Source organism: Propithecus coquereli, unplaced genomic scaffold (genome assembly GCF_000956105.1).
Source record: "Propithecus coquereli isolate 6110/MARCELLA unplaced genomic scaffold, Pcoq_1.0 Scaffold76, whole genome shotgun sequence".
Lineage (NCBI taxonomy): Eukaryota > Metazoa > Chordata > Mammalia > Primates > Indriidae > Propithecus > Propithecus coquereli.
This window is the reverse complement of record NW_012153729.1, coordinates 7,345,684-7,358,410: the sequence shown is the minus strand read 5'-3', so window position 1 is coordinate 7,358,410 and position 12,727 is coordinate 7,345,684. Positions and strand designations below refer to the sequence as shown.

Below are 12,727 nucleotides of genomic sequence, written 5' to 3'. Positions count from 1 at the left end.
TCACTCAGCAATTCCACAGTCTACTAAAATACTGATGTCTAGGTTCCAACCCCAGGGATTCTGATTTAACTGGGATGGGGCAAGATATCGATTTTTTAAAGTATTCAATATTTTTTATGATTTTCTTATTGTAGTAAAATATATATATAACATAGAATTTATCATTTAAATCATTTTTAAGTGTACAATTCAACGACATTAAGTACCTTCACCTCGTTGTGAAGGTACTATCCATCTCCAGAACTTTTTCATCATCTCCAGCTGAAACTCTGCAGCCATTAAACACTAATTCCCCACTCTTCCCTTTTCTTTCTTTTTTTTTATTTAAAGACAGAGTCTCGCTCTGATATCCAGGCTAGAGTGCAGTGATGTCATCATACCTCACTGAAACATCAACCTCTTGGGCGCCAGTGATCCTCGTAGCTACCTCAGTCTCCAGAGTAGCTGGGACTACAGGTGCACACCACCACAGCTGGCTAATTTTTCTATTTTTTGTAGAGATGGGGTCTTGCTATGTTGCTCAGGCTAGTCTTGAAGTCCTGACCTCAAGTGATCCTCCCACCTCAGCCTTCCAAAGTACTAGGATTACGAGCGTGAGCCTTTTCTTTCTTTCTTTTTCTCTTCTTTTCTTGGATTCCATGCTCCAAGGCTGTACCTATTGCCTTTCGTACACACATTATCAACACCCTTGGCACTCCTTCCTTTGGCCTGGCAAAACCCCAACTTGGTTAAACCAGGCTCTGCCCCTGCTCTGTCTCCAACTAAGTTAAAAACACATTCAACTAGACTGAGCGGTCTTTTTCAAATTTCCAACCAGAGTTGAGTTGGACCTTAGCGCTGCCCACAGTGTCTCCTGAATCTGTTGATCCTCCACTGTCCAAAAGGACATTTTCAAGCCTTCAGGTGTCCTCAAACCTACACACGTTCCCTGTCTCCACCCCCCCACCCCGCCCACCACAGGTGTTGCCGTCACTCATTCACTTGAGCGAATAGAAGCGTCAGAACAAAAGACCACGGCTTCCCACCACCACTGCCACCCACCAACCTATATCTGTTCTCAGAGACGCTGCTCCTTGTCCACAGAAGTGGAAGTGGAAGGACTTTGCTCCTCATTTCCCTTCTCTCGCCAGTATCCGAAAGTTTCCCCTCTCGTCCAGATAATTCCCTTCAGCGTACAAAACATGCTGTAATATGTCCCATATTTAGAATCCCTTCCTTGGAACCCTCGAAAGGGTGGGCCCTGCTCTGCTCTGCTTTATGGCAAAACTCTGAAAAAGAGCTGCCCATCCGCACTGTGTGCACTTCCTCACCTCTCATGGTCTCTTTTCCCCAGGCTCTCCTTGACCCCTTCCGTCTGACGTTCATCCACCACGCTATAGACTGTCCTTGTCACTGTCTCCAACAATCCCCATCTCGCCAGATTCAATCATTGATTCTCAGTCCTTATCTTACATGTCCTTTTTAGTAACACTGGACAAAGTTGACTGCCCCCTCCTGTGGAAACAATTTCTTCATCCATAAAACAGGCATACGTCATAATACCTACAGTACTGTATATTTGTTGTGGGGACCAACTGAAATAATGTCTATAAAGCCCTTAGACTTTTCCTGGCCCCAGTAACTGCTCAACACCTGTTAGCTCTTCTTAAATATATTTTCATCTTTCATGGGAGAATGGGTTTATGTAATACTTGTCTAATTAAAACTCAGTTTGTAGGCTGGGCGTGGTGGCTCACGCCTGTAATCCTAGCACTCTGGGAGGCCAAGGCGGGTGGATTGCTTGAGGTCAGGGGTTCGAGACCAGCCTGAGCAAGAGCGAGACCCCGTCTCTACCAAAAATAGAAAGAAATTAGCTGGACAACTAAAAATATATAGAAAAAATTAGGCGGCCATGGTGGCGCATGCCTATAGTCCCAGCTACTCGGGAGGCTGAGGCAGAAGGATCGCTTGAGCCGGGAGTTTGAGGTTGCCGTGAGCTAGGCTGACGCCATGGCACTCTAGCCTGGGCAAAAAGAGTGGGACTCTGTCTCAAAAAAAAAAAAAAATGTATATATTAAAACCAACACCGGAGAAACTTTCTAGTATTAAGTTGCTAATGCTTCTTTCTCATACGCATGGGAACACAGGAACTTTTCCCACCCTTTGGATGTATTACTTGCCTTTTAGCCCATGGCCAAAATGGAATTGCTTCATCTCCTTAATGAGCAGAATGTGTCCTAAGGAAAGAGAGATGCGGAAACCGAAACAGGAGGAATAGAGAAGGGCCAGCCTCCTCTGAACTTGGCCCTGGCATCACCATAGGGAGCTTTCAGGACCAAAGTCCATTTGCTTATCTGGGCTTTTATTTTGTTTTTTATTTATTTACACTTAATCACTGAGAATCACCACCCACCCAGACTCTGACCACACCAACATGTTTTACTGGCATTTCTCAGATGCAGGCAACGTGAGATCCCAAGCGAGGGCAGTCCCCAAGCTCTCTCCAGCCCATGGCAATTAATATTCTGATTCTGGTAAGCGAGGACACATTGGGAGGATACCAGAATCTTCAAGACTCAATAATTCCGCAAGCCTTGCCTCCCAAAGACTGCTTTAAAGATGACCAGCCTGAGAATAACCTGCAGCTGCTTATTTAAAATTCGTATTTCTGGGTGCTTTTCAGTCCTAATGAGTTGAATATCTCTGGGATCCTGGAACTTGCATTTTTAACAGGTCCCCAGGTGACTCGATTATATATTTAAAATTTTGAGAACTGCTGCATTTCAGAATTGTTGACCCTTTTCTCTGTCATAAAAACTTGCTATTTCATCTAGAGGGGCTTCCGGCTGGCCCTACCTATTGGAATGCTAACTCTTCTTCAGGACAACTCAGACACCACCTCCTCCATGAAGCCTTCTTGGACTCTCTAACCCCAAGTCATCTCTGTCTCCTAGACTCTCTTCACTCCGAGTCCCAGTGCTCCTTCAGCACCTGTCATGCTGTATCACACTCTCTGGGGTCAGGCTTTATAGCCACTGTTAGTTTGCAAAGTTCATGGGGACACTGACTAGTTAAAGATTCACCTTTGTGTCTCTCTATCACCGTCCCTAATTCCAAACCTCACACACAGTGTTGATGCTCACTAACAATTAGTTGAATAAATGAATAATATTAATAAAAAGAAATGAATGAGTGATAAAACTGACTCTGAGAATGACCAAAGAGAATGAAAAAGTGAGGAATGAGGGAGTGGAAAGAAGGAGATAGTTAAGAAAGAAATTACAAAATTGTAGTTGGTTACTTTACTGTAACTGTCACTGTATAAGAAAAATGGACACTGATCAGTATTTTAGGAAAAGGTAAGATACTTTGACATTAGTGACTTGCAGTGGCGACTGAGAAAAGTAAGGAGCTCTAGCTCTCTGTGTTGTCATAAATACCTCTTGCGTCCTCTTTTCTCTCTCCTTCCTCTTTATCCTCCTCCTTCCTCCATTCTTCTCTGTGCCTTTTTCATCTACTCTCTCTTTCCCATTTTTCTTTTTTTTTTTTTTTGAGACAGAGTCTCACTCTTTTGCCCAGGCTAGAGTGAGTGCCATGGCGTCAGCCTAGCTCACAGCAACCTCGAACTCCTGGGCTCAAGTGATCCTACTGCCTCAGCCTCCAGAGTAGCTGGGGTTGCAGGCATGTGCCTGCCCCATGCCCGGCTAATTTTTTTCTATATATTTTTAGTTGTCTGATTAATTTCTTTCTATTTTTAGTAGAGACGGGGTCTCGCTCTTGCTCAGGCTGGTTTCGAACTCCTGAGCTCAAACAATCCGCCCGCCTCGGCCTCCCAGAGTGCTAGGATTACAGGCGTGAGCCACCGCGCCCGGCCCTCTTTCCCACTTTTCTATTCACCTTTCATTCATGTTCCATCCATCCTCCTGCTTTGACTTACACCAGCAAGTCATTTGGTGATTCCTGGGCTGTGCGCTTGCCAGGCCAGGTGTGGGAAGCCAAGAAAAACAAGATGTGGTCCCTGCCCTTAGGAGCTCATAGTCTAAAGTGGAGAAGAAAAAGCGAGTAGATGTTAGTTTCCTAGGGCTGCCACAGCAAAACCCACAATCTTTCTTCTTAAAGAACAGAATTTTTTCTCACAGTTCTGGAGGCTGGAAGTCAGAGATCAAGGTGTCAGCAGGTTTGGTTTCTTCTGGGATCTGTTTCTGGTTGGGAGATGGGATGGCCTCCCTCTGGCTGTGCTTTCATATGGCCTTTCCTCTGTGTGCACGTCTCTCTCTGTGTACAAATATCCTCTTATTGAGAGGACACCAGTCAGATTAAATTAGGACTCACCCTAACAGCGTTCTTTTAACCTAATCACCCCTTTAAAGGTCCTATCTCCAAATAGAGTCACATTCTGAGAAGCTGGGGGTTTGAGTTTCAACATATGAATTTTGGGGGTGGGGATAAAATTCAGCCATAACCTCAAATATACTCCTGTGAAAAGACCAATGACAGAGTGTGCCGAGGGTGCTATGAGAACACATTGGAGGGACCAGATCATCTGTGGAGGCTTCCTGGAGGAGGTGGCACCTGAGTTGACTGTTGAAGGACAGACAGGAGCCAGGTGAAGATGGAGAAGGCAGGGAAAGAGGTATCTGAGCCCAAAGGGCAGTATGTACAAAAACACTCTACAACTCTCTTACCTCCCAGGTTTTGTACATACTGCTCCCTTAGGCTCAGATGAGTTATAGAGTATTCAGGAAACTGTAAACAGTTTAAAAGAGCAGGGACAAAGGGAGGTGGACAAGAATTGAGCGTGTCGTCATCAGGGGCCAGTCACAGAGGCCGACTGGAGCATGCTGAGAGTTTTGAACTTTATCTGCCACCCCCCTTCTTCTATTTGTGTTTTAGAAAGCCCACTCTGGCTGCAGTGGAGGTAATGCCTTGGAGAGGGCCAGGATGATCAGTTAGCAGGCTGGAGAAGCTACCCGGGAAGGATGGTGGTGTGGACAAGGTCAGGTGATAGAAATGGGGCCAGGATGTTGAGGAGGGCAAGTCACAGGACTTGGTGCTTCATTGGTAAGCTCAGCCTCAGAGGAAACCCTCAAAGCCTGAGAGGAGTATGCAGCCTTTGTTCACAACTTAAGCCAAGAAAATGCTACGTGAGAACTTCCCAGATCAATTGGGCAAGTGGGAGTAGAATTTCAAATGTCCAAGTTTAGGCTGTCTAGGCTGTCACTGGATGCCTGGGTCTTTCCCACTAAAGAGAAGCTTAGAAATATGAGCTCGAAATTCCAGCATCTTAGGAGGCCGGGGCAGGAAGATCACTTGAGACCAGAAGTTTGGGACCAGCCTGGGCAACATAGTGAGACCCTGTCTCTATACAAAGTAAAAAAATTAGCCAGACATGGTGTCATGTGCCTGGAGTCCCAGCTACTCCAGAAGCTGAGGCAGGAGAATTGCTTGAGCCTAGGAGTTTGGGGCTGCAGTGAGCTGTAATCACACCACTGCACTCCAGCCTGCAGCCTGCTGGTAGACAGAGCAAGACCCTGTCTCTAAAAAAAGAAAAAGAAAGGAAAAAGAAATAAATAAAATAAACATGGGCTCTAGGATGCCCCTGAAATGGTCTTGAGCCAGCTCCCAAGGGAAGGGGTCAACTGTCAGGCCAGGTTTGTGGCCTCCAAGGTCAGTAAATTCCAGGGCAATGACCAGTTCTTACCTGCAGGTGGCAGCACCATAACTCACAGAAAAGAAGGTTGAGAAACCCTTTTTGAAGATTGAAAAGAGCACACTCCAAAGGAAGAGAAACCTTTTGATAATTAGTTTGTGCATTCTGGAGTGACTGATGTGGCCAGTTGGCAACTAGCAAGGTTTGCTACAGTAACAATAGGTTTTCATAGCAGGGTATGACTTTTACTTCACAGCTGGCCCCTTACTCCCGTTTCTTTCTGCTATTTAACATTAGCCACACACATATTCAAAATACTACTACCTCTAGTGTGTTTTTTCCTCCTCATGGAATGATCGTGGGAATGTTCTCTCAGGTTTCTGAGTCTGTGTCTGTAGAAAAAAAATTTATCAAAAAGACGATGTAACAAGTGTTGCCTTTAAAAAAAAAATCACCCACAACCACAACATTTCAACACAATTATTTTGACTTTCAAAATGTCCCTTTCCAAATCTGGTCCATATGCATATACCTTTACAAAGACATACTGAGAGTGTTTTATCAAAGCTGCATTTGAAAAGGAAGTACATAACTTTTGCCCCCCTGTTCTCTTAGGCTTCTACTCTTTTCTGAGCTCTCATCCATTTCCTTAGCTTTAAATATCCCCTTGGCACAAAAAAGCAGCCACGCTTTTATCTCTGGTCAGCCTCCATTATTTATTCATCCATCATCCATCCATTTATTCACTTTATGCACTATGCTGGGTACTGGAAATACAGATGTGAAAAAGCGTGGTCCTGTCTGTCTGGGAGCTTGTAGACCAACGGGGGCGGGGACTGGGGTTGGGGTTGGAGGAAAGGGAGAGCCAAGGAAAAATCATGATGCAATCAGATCAGAGGTACAGTGGGAATTTTGAAGAAGAGGCCCTAAAACTCACTCAGGGACCTAGAGAAAAGGGAGGCCAACTGAGCAGAGGAAATTGCATGTGCAAAGACACAGACACTCAAAAGATCACGGCACCTTCTGGAAACCACAAGTGGTTTAGTATTGATGAAGTTATATGTTGGCTGGGGACTGAAAGGGTGGGGCTGGCTGCCAGGGCCAGATCTTTAAGAGCCTTGCAAAGGACTTGAGACATTTTCTTATGGATGATAAATATGTTAGTTCCAAATGATTTTCTACTCCACAGCCAGAGTGATAAAGTATTTTGAAGATGAAAATCTGACCGTGGCCCACCCCTGCTTCAGTATCCCATAGAATTGAATCCCAAGTCTTTGGCAATAATGAAAAGGTCCTTCATGAGCCTCTCCAGCGTCTTCACCCACAGGCCTTAGAAGCTGCCTCAGAACCAAGAACTTTATAACCTTCTCTTGTTTCCCCACCCGAAGCACAGGGGCTTTCTGATTGATAAAACTTCTTCCAAAAGAAATGCAATTGTGTCGGCTGGGCACAGTGTCTCACGCCTGTAATCCTGGCACTCTGGGAGGCCGAGGTGGGTGGATCGTTTGAGCTCAGGAGTTCGAAACCAGCCTGAGCAAGAGCGAGACCCCATCTCTACTAAAAATAGAAAGAAATTGGCCAAAGAACTAAAAAATATATAGAAAAAATTAGCCGGGCATGGTGGTGCATGCCTGTAGTCCCAGCTACTCGGGAGGCTGAGGCAGAAGGACTGCTTGAGTCCAGGAGTTTGAGGTTGCTGTGAGCTAGGTTGATGCCACAGCACTCTAGCCGGGCAACAGAGCAAGACTCTGTCCCAAAAAGAAAAAGAAATGCAATTATGTGCTTGCTTTAAAAGCAGCACATATACTAAAATTGGAACGATGCAGAGAAGATTAGCATAACCCCTCTGCAAGGATGACATGCAAATTCATGAAGTGTTCCATAAAGGAAAAAAAATGCAATTTTCTTAAAACTTCCTCCGGAGGAATCTCATCAAATAACCAGGAAAGATTAACCACCAGAGAAGAGAAAAGACTAAAAGTCATCACCACACCCAGACTAGTCAAGTGAAGCAGTGGGAGTGGAGAAGGAACAAAGGAATCTGTAACTGGTTGTGCTCAATTAGTTGTAAACAGTAAACACCACTACACTTAGATCAGCCCCAGACAGACTTTTCATCTATTTTCTGAGGGTAGCTGAGATTGTCTTGGAGATTTTACCTACATAATGAGACAACCTTTGTTCACAGTGAAGTTCCATCCCTCGCCTTCCTGAAATTTCTCAGCGCTCCTACTCCCCAGAGCTCAGAGGAACTTTGTCGTAGGACATTGTCTGTTCTTTGGGCTCATTCATTTCCCCTAAAATATCATTTACTACCCCTCAAAATTGCCTACATCTCCCCATCTCCCTCTCCTCTCTATAAAGGGTGCTATTCAAGCTTTAGCCACCTGGCCCTTCTTTGAGTCTCACATTTTTTTATGCTCCCATACACACCTGTGTGTCAATCAATTTGTAGGCCTTTTCTCCTGTTAATCTCTTGTCAGTTTATTTCAGCAAACTCAAACTTTCAGAGGAGGAGGGAAAAATTCCCTTCACCCCTACAATCATTTCCTCCCCTGCCCCTTCCCTGTCCTCTGTGCCCCTCGCCTCTAGTCAGCTACTCCTCTTGACTGGTAAATTTCTTTGTTGTTCTCCGCATTACCCAGGCCTACTCAAAACAAAAAATTGCAACTCTTCCCTCACTTCCTCCTCCTCTCTGCTCAGCAGCCAAGTCCTTCCCTTTCATTTCTATTTTTTCTGCTCACCAATCTAGAACAAAGTGGCATAATGGGGGGAAATAACGTGGGTTTTAGAACAAGGCAGGCCCAGGTCTACTATATTTTGGTTTCCTGGGGTAATTTACTGACCTCCCTAAGCCTGTTTCTGAGTCTATGAAATGGGGATATTATCCACCCTTATGACTTTGGTATGCATCAGGTGGTAAATGAATGGTCCTCTTGTTATTAATATTTTCCTCTGGTTATTTTTACCTTATAGCAGACATCTTCTGCTCAGAAACCTTCAGAGGTTGCACATCACATGACAATGAAAACTAAGCTGTGCATCTTGGCCTTGTCTCTCATTTCTCCTTCCCCCAAATCCTGGGCTCTGGACGATATAAAATATCGGCTGATTCCATCACTTTCCTCCCTGCTTTCATGTTGCAGTTCAGACCAAGTCCTCCCTGATTACCTAAGCACCAAGTAATGGCTCCTTCCTCTGCTGTCCCAATATGCAGTTCAGTGGCATTTAGGGCCAACTGCTCGTCTTGTCACTCTAGGCCACTCTAGATTACAGAGCACTGAAAGCAGAGGCTTTGTCTGGTTCATCTTTTACCCCACAAAGCACCTTGCATGCAGTTGATGCTCAATAAATACTTGGTAAAAGAACAATTCATTTTCTTTATTTCAACAGGCTTGTTTTCTGTATGGAATCAGATGCCTCCTTATTCTCATAACAACGCGATTTTGCTGGCTTCCAGAGAACACGTTAACATTAGATGTGTTCTGTTCTTTCCTTTAATTGGAAAGAGCTTTTGGAACTGAAAGATAAGAGTTACTTCTCCAAGCCTCATCTGGCACTCCCGGGTACTCCCCGGCCTCATACTGGAATTGAACTACTTAGAACAGGACTTTCTCTCTCACGCCTCGGCTCCTCTGTACTTACTCTCTGTACTTACGTGCCATTCCCTTTGCCTCAAATGCCCTTACTTCGGCTTCTGTGCCTGGCGAGTTCCTACTCATTCTCCAAGACTCAGCTCAGACGTCACGGTATCACCTCTGCGAAGGCTTTTCTGCAGCGGGCAGAGCAGCGGTGCCTCCCCCATCTGTTTAGCTTCTTCAGCATTCCCCGAACAATTGTAACAGTGCTACGGCATTATTTGTTTATGTTTCTTCTACTTCTCTAGACCATGACTTTCTTGAGGCCCAGGATTTCTGTTCTATACCCTCACAGTGCCTACCCTCAAGCACTTGATTCAATCAATGAGCAAAAGAATCCACTAATCAATGCTACAGAGTTTGTACAGACCAGACTCTCAAACGTTTCAAGATCTGATCCTACATTTTAAGTGCTTCGTGCTGGAAGGAGATCTCCCCCCTCAACCCCTAATTGCTTTGGTTTTGTAGAAAGGGAAGGGAAAGTGACAAGAGTGTGAAAAAGTTATTCCTTCAGGACTGAGCTGTCATTTACTCGCTCTGGCACCGAGAGGGTTACAGCGACCCGGGGGCGGGGCCATGCCAGGACCGCCCGCTGTGGGAAGTCTGGCGCATGCGCTGTAGCACCAAGTTGGTCTCTACCTGAGGGGGCCGGCCAAGGAGAAGCGCTTGCGCACTGGGCCTTTTCCGCCGGGGGGGAAGTCTCGCGGGGGAGGGGCGGAGCGGGGCGGGGCCGCGTGGGGTAGTTCTCGCGGGAGCCCGACGAGGAGAGGGGAGCGGAAGCGAGGTCGCTGAGCTGCTTCCGCGACCGGGCGGCGGCGGCAGTGGCGGTAGCGGCGGCAACGGTGGCTGTGGCAGTGACGGCGGCAAGAGCAGGTGCTGCCCTCGGGGAGCAGCAGCGGGGTTGGCAGCCGCTCGCAGCGCTGCGGAGGGGCCGGCCGGACGCAGAGTGGAGCAGCTGCGCCACGGTGAGTGCGGGCGGCGGCACTCGGCGCTGCTCCGGTGCCTCTTCCTCCCCGCTCCGCACCGGGAGTGGGCCCCGGGGAAACCTGGCCCAGCCTGGGGTTCGGTTCGGGTCTGAGCGGCGAGGCTTGGGACGAGGAGAGGAATCCCCGGGGCTCCGGATTTCACGTTTCCCCTTTTGGGACTCTTCCTTTCTGGGGACCGTCCTCCTCCGGCTTTCGGCTCTGGGCAGAACCCGGAACCCCGAGGGAAGAGGACGGGGCTTCTTAATTAAATCTCATGCTTTCATAATAAGGGTTTGCGCAGAAGAGGCTGGGGAGAAGCCGGAGAGGCGCAGGGTACTAATTCTGTGAGTCAGTCTGACTTAGCCTGGCAGGCGGGGGATTCGGTGTAGGTTGCAAATGTGATTGATGCTCCTTCGACCTGCACGGCAACCACGTCACCATCTCTTAACGTCTTTGGGCCAAATCTTGTGCTGGAATCCACCGTGAGTTAGAACATTTGCTGCCGGAGCCAAAGGAGATACCTTTATTCTGAAGCTTTAGAAAATAAAACTGTTTGAAAAATGTTTGTCAAGAAAAGTAAAGCAGCAGCGGGTGAAATGCACTGAGGAAGTATTTCCGCGAGTGAGGGCCCTGGTAATTTTCATTTGCAGCGATCTCCATGTATGATTGTAAGCCAGATGAGTTACCATTTGTTCAGGAGGTTATTCAAGGCCGGCTTCAAACGCTATAGAAGTGCAATTTGAAGGGTATTGAAGTGCACTTAGCGTCTATCTTTTGATGCTGTTGACTTAGAAAAGAGTCAGAAAGACACAGAGAAATTAGCATTAGTCTATTTTGGCTTTCTTAGCGCTCTTTCACTTGGTACTTCTTCAGTTATTTCCTTCCCTCTCTATCTACTTCTCTCCATTCCGCTAGGGACACGAAGTGCTTGCTTGTGTAATGCAAGTCATTTACCCCCTCCCCTTTCTTTCTAATCTACTTCCCCTTCCTCCTTGCAGTCCCCTCTCAGGCATAATTTTTTTTGTTTCTGCCCTTTGGTGCTGTTCGTTTTCTCCCTTGTTTCAAGATTCCGTTTTTATTCGCTGAAAGATACCCTCTTTCTTTGCTTTCATTCCACTACTTTTAAGCGTCCCCTGTGTTCCTTCAGTTAGCCAGAAGGGTTGCTATAGAGCCACGCTAGACTTAGGTTCTCCCCCTGGGAACTGGGAGGCTCAAAAGATTGAATTCACCCCTAAGTAGTCAATACCGTGACTAGGTCACAAGTGTAGTTTGCTTGTGTGGGGGGTGTGTGTGTGTATGTGTTAGAGACAGGATCTTACTCTGTCGAGCAGGCTGGAACCTCGAACTCCGGGGCTCAAGCAATCCTTCGGTCTCAGCCTGGGGAGTTGCTAAGACTTCAAGGCCTGAGCCACCCAGCCTGTGTTGTAGTTATTTTTCTCATTGTAAGGTTATGCTTTTGTGCCTGCTTACACTTGACTTGCTTATGCTTTTTTTCCTGTGTCTCTTTTATATTGGTAAGGAACATTGGGTCAATCTGGGGCTTATATGACTTCTTGACTTTTAGTGGGAGTGGTTAATGTTAAAAAATGAAAATCAACTATAGATCTATATTAGAACAGAATTAAGATAGCCTCAAAATTTTAAGGGAATAGAGCTTATTTAGACCATTGATAAGTTAGTTAAAGCCTGCCCATTGTAGCTGTACTAATTTATTCTTTATCAGGCTTTCTTTTAAAAATCAGTGTTCCGAGATCAAAGTGCTAAAAAAACAAAAAAAAACTTTTCTACATCTGTTATAATCAGACTTCATTGTTGCTTTTGACAGAGATATCTTTATTTGACAGAAAGAAATACCTTTATTTGTTCCTTCCCATGTTCAAAATTTTCCTAATCCTAAGGTTAAAAAAATAAGTTAATTCTTGTAATCGGCATTCTTTGGTACTAAAGACAAGCATTTAAATGCTTGAGGCAGTTTACTCCCACAGCAAGTTATTCAGATTTGTGAGGATTGCTGGGTTTTAAATACTACTTGTTAGGCCGGGCGCGGTGGCTCATGCCTGTAATCTTAGCACTCTGGGAGGCCGAGGCGGGCGGATTGTTTGAGCTCAGGAGTTCGAAACCAGCCTGAGGAAGAGCGAGACCCCGTCTCTACTAAAAATAGAAAGAAATTAATAATCGGACAACTAGAAATATATAGAAAAAATTAGCTGGGCATGGTGGCGCATGCCTGTAGTCCCAGCTACTCGGGAGGCTGAGGCAGAAGAATTGCTCGAGCCCAGGAGTTTGAGGTTGCTGTGAGCTAGGCTGGCTGACACCACGGCACTCTAGCCTGGGCAAAAACAGTGAGACTCTGTCTCAAAAATAAATAAATAAATAAATACTACTTGTTAATGGTACTTAGAGATTTTTCTCGGTAATTCCTGTTATGTTGCATGTTGTGCAGTAGAGTTCTAATTGTTACACAGTGCAGTAGAGTAATAGATTTTGGAGAAATG

General features: G+C 45.9%; 1 protein-coding gene across 1 annotated transcript in view; it reads left to right on the top strand.

Moving 5' to 3' along the window:
* The first annotated feature begins 10,005 nt into the window (after nucleotides 1-10,005).
* The window catches only part of GRB2 (growth factor receptor-bound protein 2), a 74,866-nt gene continuing 72,144 nt past the window's right edge, over nucleotides 10,006-12,727 (top strand). The window contains exon 1 of the mRNA XM_012662377.1: nucleotides 10,006-10,232. The gene's annotated coding sequence lies outside the window, so the exon portion shown is untranslated. The remainder of the gene's footprint in view (nucleotides 10,233-12,727) is intronic.